The following is an 8557-nucleotide window of genomic DNA, read 5'->3' on the forward strand; positions in this document are numbered from 1 at the left end:
GCCCGTTATACTCTAATTGTTCAGATGAATGTCAAAGTTCTTCAAGTAATATTTAAAGATTCTAGCTCTAATAGTTTCTCAGATATACGAATTTTTCTATTTAATTCATATGGGGGCTCCAAGCCCTCCCAGATGGAAGTCCGATCTTTTTCATCCAAATGTTCAGACGAATATTTAAGTTCTTATTGCAAAAGTTGAAGAATTTAGTTCTATTAGTTTCCCAGATAAACGAATTTTTGCATTTAATTTATATGGGAGGTGCCACGCCCCCTAATGCTAGTCCGCCTACTTTTTGTCCTAAATAATCATATTGACAATAAAGTGGCTCCGACAAAATTTGAGGCCTCTAACTGTCATATTATCTCAAATATACGGATTTAATATTTTCTAATATGGGCGTGGCACCTCGCCCACTTGAAATTTCAAAATATAAAGTAGCCTATTACCTATTCCAGACATACAGGAATACGCTATGAAAATTTTTGTAGTATATAACGTTCAAACATACAAACAAACACACATTCATTTATATATATATAGATATATGTGCGAAATTTTGTGATGTCGTTTTTCCGAAGTTATTAACGATAAATCTATTTCCGAGAATATGTACCTTTGTATGGGGGCATTTTAGATCCCCGGGTAAAGAAAATAACGTGTGACAAAATTCATTCCATTATTTTTAGTAGTTTCTGAGAAAACTACTCAAGAATTAGGAAAAAACGTAATTTTTCGAGGTAGTCTGAAATTTTTGGCTGATTTGTTTTGCTCAGTTTGAACGTGAGAGTGTTTGAGGCAGACAGACAGACCGACACAGCTAAATCGACTCAGAATTTCATAAATATCCAGAATATATATAAATTTTTTATTTGGGTTTGTGCTGATGTTTGTAACATACAAAAATATTCGTCCTATACCCACCTTAAAATATACCAATCGGCTTAGAATCAAATTGAAAATTGTTTTGCGAAAATGATAAAATATATTTTAGAACTGTAAGAAAACAAAAATTTTTAAATTTGAATAAAACACAGATTTAGAAATATAATTGCAATGCTATGATTAGAGGATATGAAAATAAATTTTAAAGAAACAACAAGAATCAAGTTTAAATGAGAAAGATAAACTCGTTTAAACGAAAATAAGAAAAAAAAAACGTTTAAGATAAAAAATGTATTTTGAAATTAAAAAATCAGATAAAAAATTAAAAATATAAAGAAATTAATTTGAATTTTAATAAAACCCAAAAAATAAAAAAAATTAAATGGAGTTAATGAAATAAAAACATGCAGAAATAACTATAAACATGGAAAAATAAAATAAAAATTGGTTGAGAAATAATAAAATATTGTTATCTATTGCAATAGTTTTTTTTTCTGTATATTTATATAAAAATCGATTTAATAATTATTTAACTGTTTGATTTCAACTACTGGTTATAATATGCTGTAAATGAAGACATTTTGCTCTAGAAAGTTGAAAATTTAATATACTCTGAAATAAATATAGTAAATAGAAAGAGTTACTTTTGAGGATGGAGTGCTATCATTTAGAAATCATACATACCTTTTATGGAGATATGGCGAATTATTGACCAATCTGAACAAAATTTCACAGAATGATTTATCGATAAAAAAAAACACACTGCACATGGGGTCTCTTTAAGTAAACTTGACATAAAGTAAATATTTAGAAATGATTTTTTTTGACAAAAATTTTATATGCCTGGAAAGATAAAATTTTTTTCTATATAACGCCATCATTAGTTTTCCCATTTTTATTGTACAGGGCCTTTAGATGATGTAGGAAAGTTTATGTTTTTATACCCTACACCACTTTAGTGGGAAGGGCATATTGGGTTTGTGCTGATGTTTGTAACATACAAAAATATTCGTCCTATACCCACCTTAAAGTATACCAACCGGCGTAGAATCGTTTTTCTGAGTCGATTAAGCTATGTCCGTCTGTCCGTCCGTCCATATAAACCTTGTGCGCAAGGTACATGTCGCAATTTTCAAGATAATTGGATTTGGCACACACTCCTTTTTCTGCCCAAGGACGAAGCCTATTGAAAATGGTTAAAATCCATTATTTCACCTAGCCCCCATACAACAGAACCCCCCGAAAAGGGCTTCTGACCTCATAATTATGTTAAATATACTTGTATATTGATAAAAAGCGGCACAAACTAAGTTTTATACAAGCCTTGATGACCTTGCCAAATTTCATAGAGATCGGGCCCCATTTGACCCTAGCTCCCATACAAAGTCCCCTTCAGAAAATTACTTGAATGTCCAAAATTAACTTATAAACACAAATATAGCGATGAAATTAAGCACAATAAAATATTATATAAATATAAATATATTCACAAAATTTTATCAGGCTTGGTCCATATTTGCCCCTAGCCCTCTTTCAGAAAATTAGTTTTTCATCCACAAAATTGCTTAAATGTATCGGAACAAGGTAATAGAAGATAAATGCTATATTATGAAAATAAATCACATTTAATATTCATAACTGGTGTAGGGTATCATATGGTCGGTCACGTCCGATTATACTTACTTACTTACTTGTTTATGTATATATTTCTGCAAATTTGTTTATTATTTAATACCATAACTTTTTTTGCACGAAGCTACCATTTAATACAAATTTCTAAAAATTTTCTTTTCCGATACCAAATATACCATTGTTATGTATGAAAGGTGTTATTTTAAATCATCTTTACAGACAAAGATTGATTATTAACTTTTCAAATGCTATTTTTTTATAGATATTTATGTTTTTGCAATTTTTAAAGTGAAAAAGTACAATTTTGACCATTGATGGCCTCCAAGCGACCACATATCCCAAAGACACTCTGAAATCTTCTCAATAACACCAAATTAAAATGTTTGCCTCTTTTTGCATCTATGGCATTTATGGTCACTTTTTCTAACACTCTATGATATGAAAATATTTACATTTTATTTAAAATCTAATTATTGAATGCGAAATGAATTGATTTAAATAATCATTAAAATAGTAGAAACTAGTAAAATAATGACTGGAATGCTATTTATTGATGCTTTATTGGTCTTACATTCTTGCAAATAAGTTTTGCAATAATATTAGAGCTTTTCGTATAATTCCCTATCCCAAATCCTATATAACTGTAAACAGAACATTCCCAAAAAATCCAAAATCTTCCAGAAGATGCATCTTTTGCGAAAGTAATTAGGATATATATAATGTAATAAAAATATTTCGTAAATTATTTAAAAAAATTTTGTTCTGAAAATTTTGCAGAAAAAATTGCATTAAGTGCAACTTTTTCTTTTTTACTTCGTAACTAGAGGACTTCCTCATCCATCGATACCAATAATTTATACCAAAACATTATAGCTTAGTTAATGCCAAGTTTTGTTCAGGGAGACCCCACAGTGTCGGATTTTATCCGTATATTTATAATTGAATGAAATATATTGGAAAAAGTGACTTATGGAAATGGGCCTTAAATAAGAACTAAGACCATTATGCATTGATCCTAATTAAAAAAAAAGATTTCTTATATACACAAAATATCCTTATTCCGATATCTTTATTTATCATGAAATGTGCGATTTTCTGAAGTAGATCTTATATGACAGATATGAACAATTATGGACCGATCCGTAAAAAACTTATTTTATAGCCTATTTATACATACACCACTTTAAGTATACCAATCGGCTTAGAATCATTTTCTGCTTCGATTTGACTATGTCCGTACTTCCGTTTATGTAAACCTTGTAACCAAACTATAGGTCGCATTTTGAAGATAATTCAATGAAATTTGGTACATGATCTTCTATTATTGGACGAAGCCTATTGAAAATGTTTAAGATCGGTCCATAAAATGCACCGCTGAATAGGGCTTGTAAAGCTTGTAATCAAACTTCAGGTCTCAATTTGAAGATAATTCAATGACATTCGCAATCATCTTCTATGGTACCAGAGACGAAGCCTATTGAAAATGATTAACTTTGGTTCATTATTTCACCTAGCCCCCTTACAACTGAACCCGACGAATAGGGCTTTTAAGTTCATAATTATGTTCATATACTCGTGTCTCTACAAAAAGCTGCAAAACAAGTTTAAGCGATTTTCGGAGGTGGTCCTTATTTGGGAGCTGTGACTAATTATGGACCGATCCGGGAAACATTTCGCAGGGTGTTTCATATCTACTATAAAACACATTCATGACTAATATTATACCGATATCTTCATTCAGTTATGAAATATGTGCGTTTACGTAGTTATCGGAAAGCATATTTATGTTGAATATTATTCCAATATCTTTATTATACCCTCCACCACCATCAGTGGTGATAGAGGGTATATATAACTTTGCCATTCCGTGTGTAACACCAAGAAATATTTATCTGAGACCCACAAAGTATATATATTCTGGGTCTTTATGAAATTCTGAGTCGATTTAGCTATGTCCGTCTGTCCGTCTGTCTGTGTAAAACACGCTCACGTTAAAACAAAACAATATAATTAAACCAAATTCACCCAAAACATTCATTATTATCCGGAACAGTTTGGTGTTGAAAATGAGCAAAATCGGTTCACATCGGGAAATGTTATGAATCAAAATTTAAAACAACCTCGAAAAATAAGCATTTTTTACACATTCTGATGTAATTTTCTCGAAAACTATGCAAGATAATTTCATGAAAGTCATCATACATTCGTTTCTACACAAGATATTGATTCCTGCTGAAAATTGCCAGCATCGGTCCATAATTTCATATACCTCCCATACAAAGTACATATTCCCGGAAAATGAGTTTTTTGTTAATAACTTCCGTCGAAAATCACTTAAACGCGCATAACTCATTACTAAATTAAGATATCCATATAAAATTTGATACAAGTATTGCTCATATGCACAGAAATATTACTGAGAAAATTTTTTCCGATCGATCCATAATTGGTCATAGCTCCCATACAAGGTCCCCTCCTGAAAATCACTTAAACGCGCATAACTCATTACAAAATTAAGATATCCATATAAATTTTGGTACAAGTATTGCCCTTATATACAGAAATAATACTATGAAATTTGTTTTCCGATCGGTCCATAATTGGTCATAGCTCCCATACAAGGTCCCCTCCCGAAAATCACTTAAACGCACATAACTCATTACTAAATTAAGATATCCACATAAAATTTAGTACAAGTATTGCTCACATATACAGAAATATTACTATGAAAATTTTTCCGACCGGTCCATAATTGGTCATAGCTCCCATACAAGGTCCCCTTCCGAAAACCACTTAAACACACATAACTCATTACTAAATTAAAATATCCATATAGAGTTTGTCACATGTTTTGCTCTCACATATACAAATATTACTACGAAATTTTTTTCCGATCGGTCCATAATTGGTCATAGCCCCCGTGCAAGGCCCCCTTCCGAAAATCACTTAAACGCACATAACTCATTACTAAATTAAGATTTCCATATAAAATATGGTACAAGTATTGCTCATATTCACAGAAATATTACTGAGAAATTTTTTCCGATCGGTCCATAATTGGTCATAGCTCCCGTACAAGGCCCCCTTCCGAAAATCACTTAAACGCACATAACTCATTACAAAATATTGATATATAGATTTAGCACAAATATTGCTCTTATATACATAAATTACACTATAAAATCGATCCATATTTGGTCATAGCTCTCATACTAGGTCCCCTCCAGAAAATCACTTAAACGCACAATATTCATTGCCAAATAATGATATAGATATAGAATTTTGAAATTTTGTCTTTATATACATAATTGGTCATAGCTCCCATACAAGGTCCTTTTACGAAAATCTCTTAAACGCAAATTACTCATTACCAAATAAAGCTATTGATACAAAATTTGGCACAAATATTAGTTTTGTGTAAAATATTCTATTTCAAGATTTTTTCACGATCGGTTCATAACATGGGTGCCGACATCAGAAAATCACTTGAACACACATTTCTTATTACTAAATTACGATATAGATGCAAAATTTGACTGAAATATAGCTTTTATGTACAGAAATTTTGCTTAAAGAATATTTTCCGATTGGTCTATAATTGGTCATATCTCCCATACTAGGTCCTGCCCCTAAAAGCAATTTAACCGTATTTTACTAGTTGCATTATCAATTTATGTAGAACAAAATTATATATGTATTTGGAAATCCCTAAATCTTTCACACACATGCATACATGCACATTAAATATCGTTAAAGCATATCTTAGGGCGCTATAAAAATATAAAAGAAAATGGGGTTTGTAATGTTCAATAAATCTTGGAATTGTAACAGATTTAAGCTGTTTAAATCTTGGGGTTTTTCTATTTTTTCTTATTTCTACAAATATTTGATCAATTAGAAAAGTATTAATATAAAAGTAGCTGGTGGAGGGTATTTAAGATTCGGCTCAGCCGAATATAGCACTCGAACTCAACGGTTCCCAAATGGGGGTCCGCGGACCCCTAGTGGTCCGTAGTAAAATCCTAGGGGGTCCGCGAAGACGAACGAAAAAAACATGAATAGACAATATTCTTTTATATGTATGTACAAATATCTCCAATTTTTGTGCAATAATCCCAAATTTTTTGGTGACTTTTTGAATTTTATTTTTTCGGTTGTTTATCAGGAAGAAGCTAGGCCCTACAAATTTATTGTATAACTTTTATAAAGTAAAGTATTGAGTGATTTGTAATTTTTATTTCCTGTATATGTACTGAAATAATGGTTTTTATTTCAGACAAATAATACTCTGCCTTACAATTAAATTAGGGATACTGGTATTCCGGAGTATGAAGTTCAATTCAAAGACAAGCTTATTACAGATTTAAGTTTATCAAATTGTAAGCAAAAGTGTTCTTGTTTGAAAGGACTAAAATTATATTTTTCAAAACAGAGGTGACTCTTATGCATCTCTTTATAAATATTCCAATCCGACGTGATACACAGATTTTAACTTGATTTTGTCGACCAATACATATTATTAAATTAACATCAGAAAATCCATAGCGTTTCGCGTAAATATGTAGCCAAAAACCATGAAGTAAAATAATTTTGGTATTTTAAAATTCAAATTTAAGTTCCAAATTCACAGTACTTTAAAAAGAGTTCAAATCATATATTATGCGGATAACGCACGCCCGCAACAACATAGAAGAAGTCCAACTTTCTTATATTATTTTCCCGAAAACTTAGCTCACTTACTCAGTTCACCCTTTGCAATCGCAACAAATTTTTGAAGCGTGACTCCTTAAGCACATGTGACAATATTTGATAAAGAAACCTTTTCGCTACCTTGAAGAAAAATGAACATGAAAGATCTCACGATCATAAAATGAAACATCATGAAACATATCAACAAAGAAGTCATTCTATCTTCAAAACATGCAATTGAAAACCTATCTGAAATATTATATTCTCAATGTACGGAAATATTTTATAGATATGACATCTCTACATTTATTAGACCTAGGGATTAATGGACTAGGTCAATTTTCGGATGGACAATTATTTAGAACAATAGAATATCAATATATGTATGGGGGTCCGCGAAATTAAATAAGTTCTTCAAGGGGTCCGCGAAGTAAAAATCGGTGGGAACCGCTGCTCTAACTTGTTTCTTAATTAGTTATTTGTATTTAAGTATTTTTCGAAAGTAGACCCTATATGGGAGCTGTGACCAATAATCGACCTACATATACAGATCTACGTTGTAATGTAATGATTTCTGTTCTTATTATATTCATATATGCAAAATTTCGTGGTGATACCGATATTTTTGCCGAAGTTATTAACGATAAATTTATTTCCGAGAATATGTACCTTTGTATGGGGGCTATGAGAAATTTTGAATCGATTGTTTTGAGTTTGAAAATTTTTGATTCCTGGGTAAAGAAAACTTCCTGGAAATGAGAAACCTACTCAAGAATTAGGAAAAAAAACTTAATTTTTTCGAGGTAGTCTGCAATTTTTACTCATAACTTTTTACGTTGTGGACTGCTTTGGCTGATTTTCAATACTAAACTGCTTAGGACAATAGTGAATATTTTCAGTGAATTTTGCTTGGTTTTAACGTGAGAGTGGTTGAGGCAAACAGACGGACAGGCAGACAGACTACTGGTTGGGCCCCACGTTGGGCGCCTGTACTGTAGCATATAACGTGTGAATGTTTCGACATTTTTATGGAAGCATAAACAAGGCAGTTGCATGCACTAATCCATCCTTATTGCTCGTCGTTGCCTGCTGCTTCTTGTAGATCTTGCCACTATAAGATTTTAAATTTGCATGCAAAACATATTAGAAGGAAAACTCAGAAAAAATTAATATAAAACAAGTTAGAGTGCTATATTCGGCTCTCCCGAATCTTAAATGCCCTCCACCTTTAACTGGTTCCATAAATCATCAAATTTTATGGATTGATTCAAATTTACCTTAATATTTTAGACTTACTTTCATTACCTTACAATATGCAATTAAAAACAAAACTACCACCTAACAGACTGTTACA

This window comes from Lucilia sericata, unplaced genomic scaffold (assembly GCF_015586225.1).
Source record: "Lucilia sericata isolate MDLA Ls3-8-SP2 unplaced genomic scaffold, ASM1558622v1 Contig000637F_arrow, whole genome shotgun sequence".
Classification (NCBI taxonomy): Eukaryota; Metazoa; Arthropoda; class Insecta; order Diptera; family Calliphoridae; genus Lucilia; species Lucilia sericata.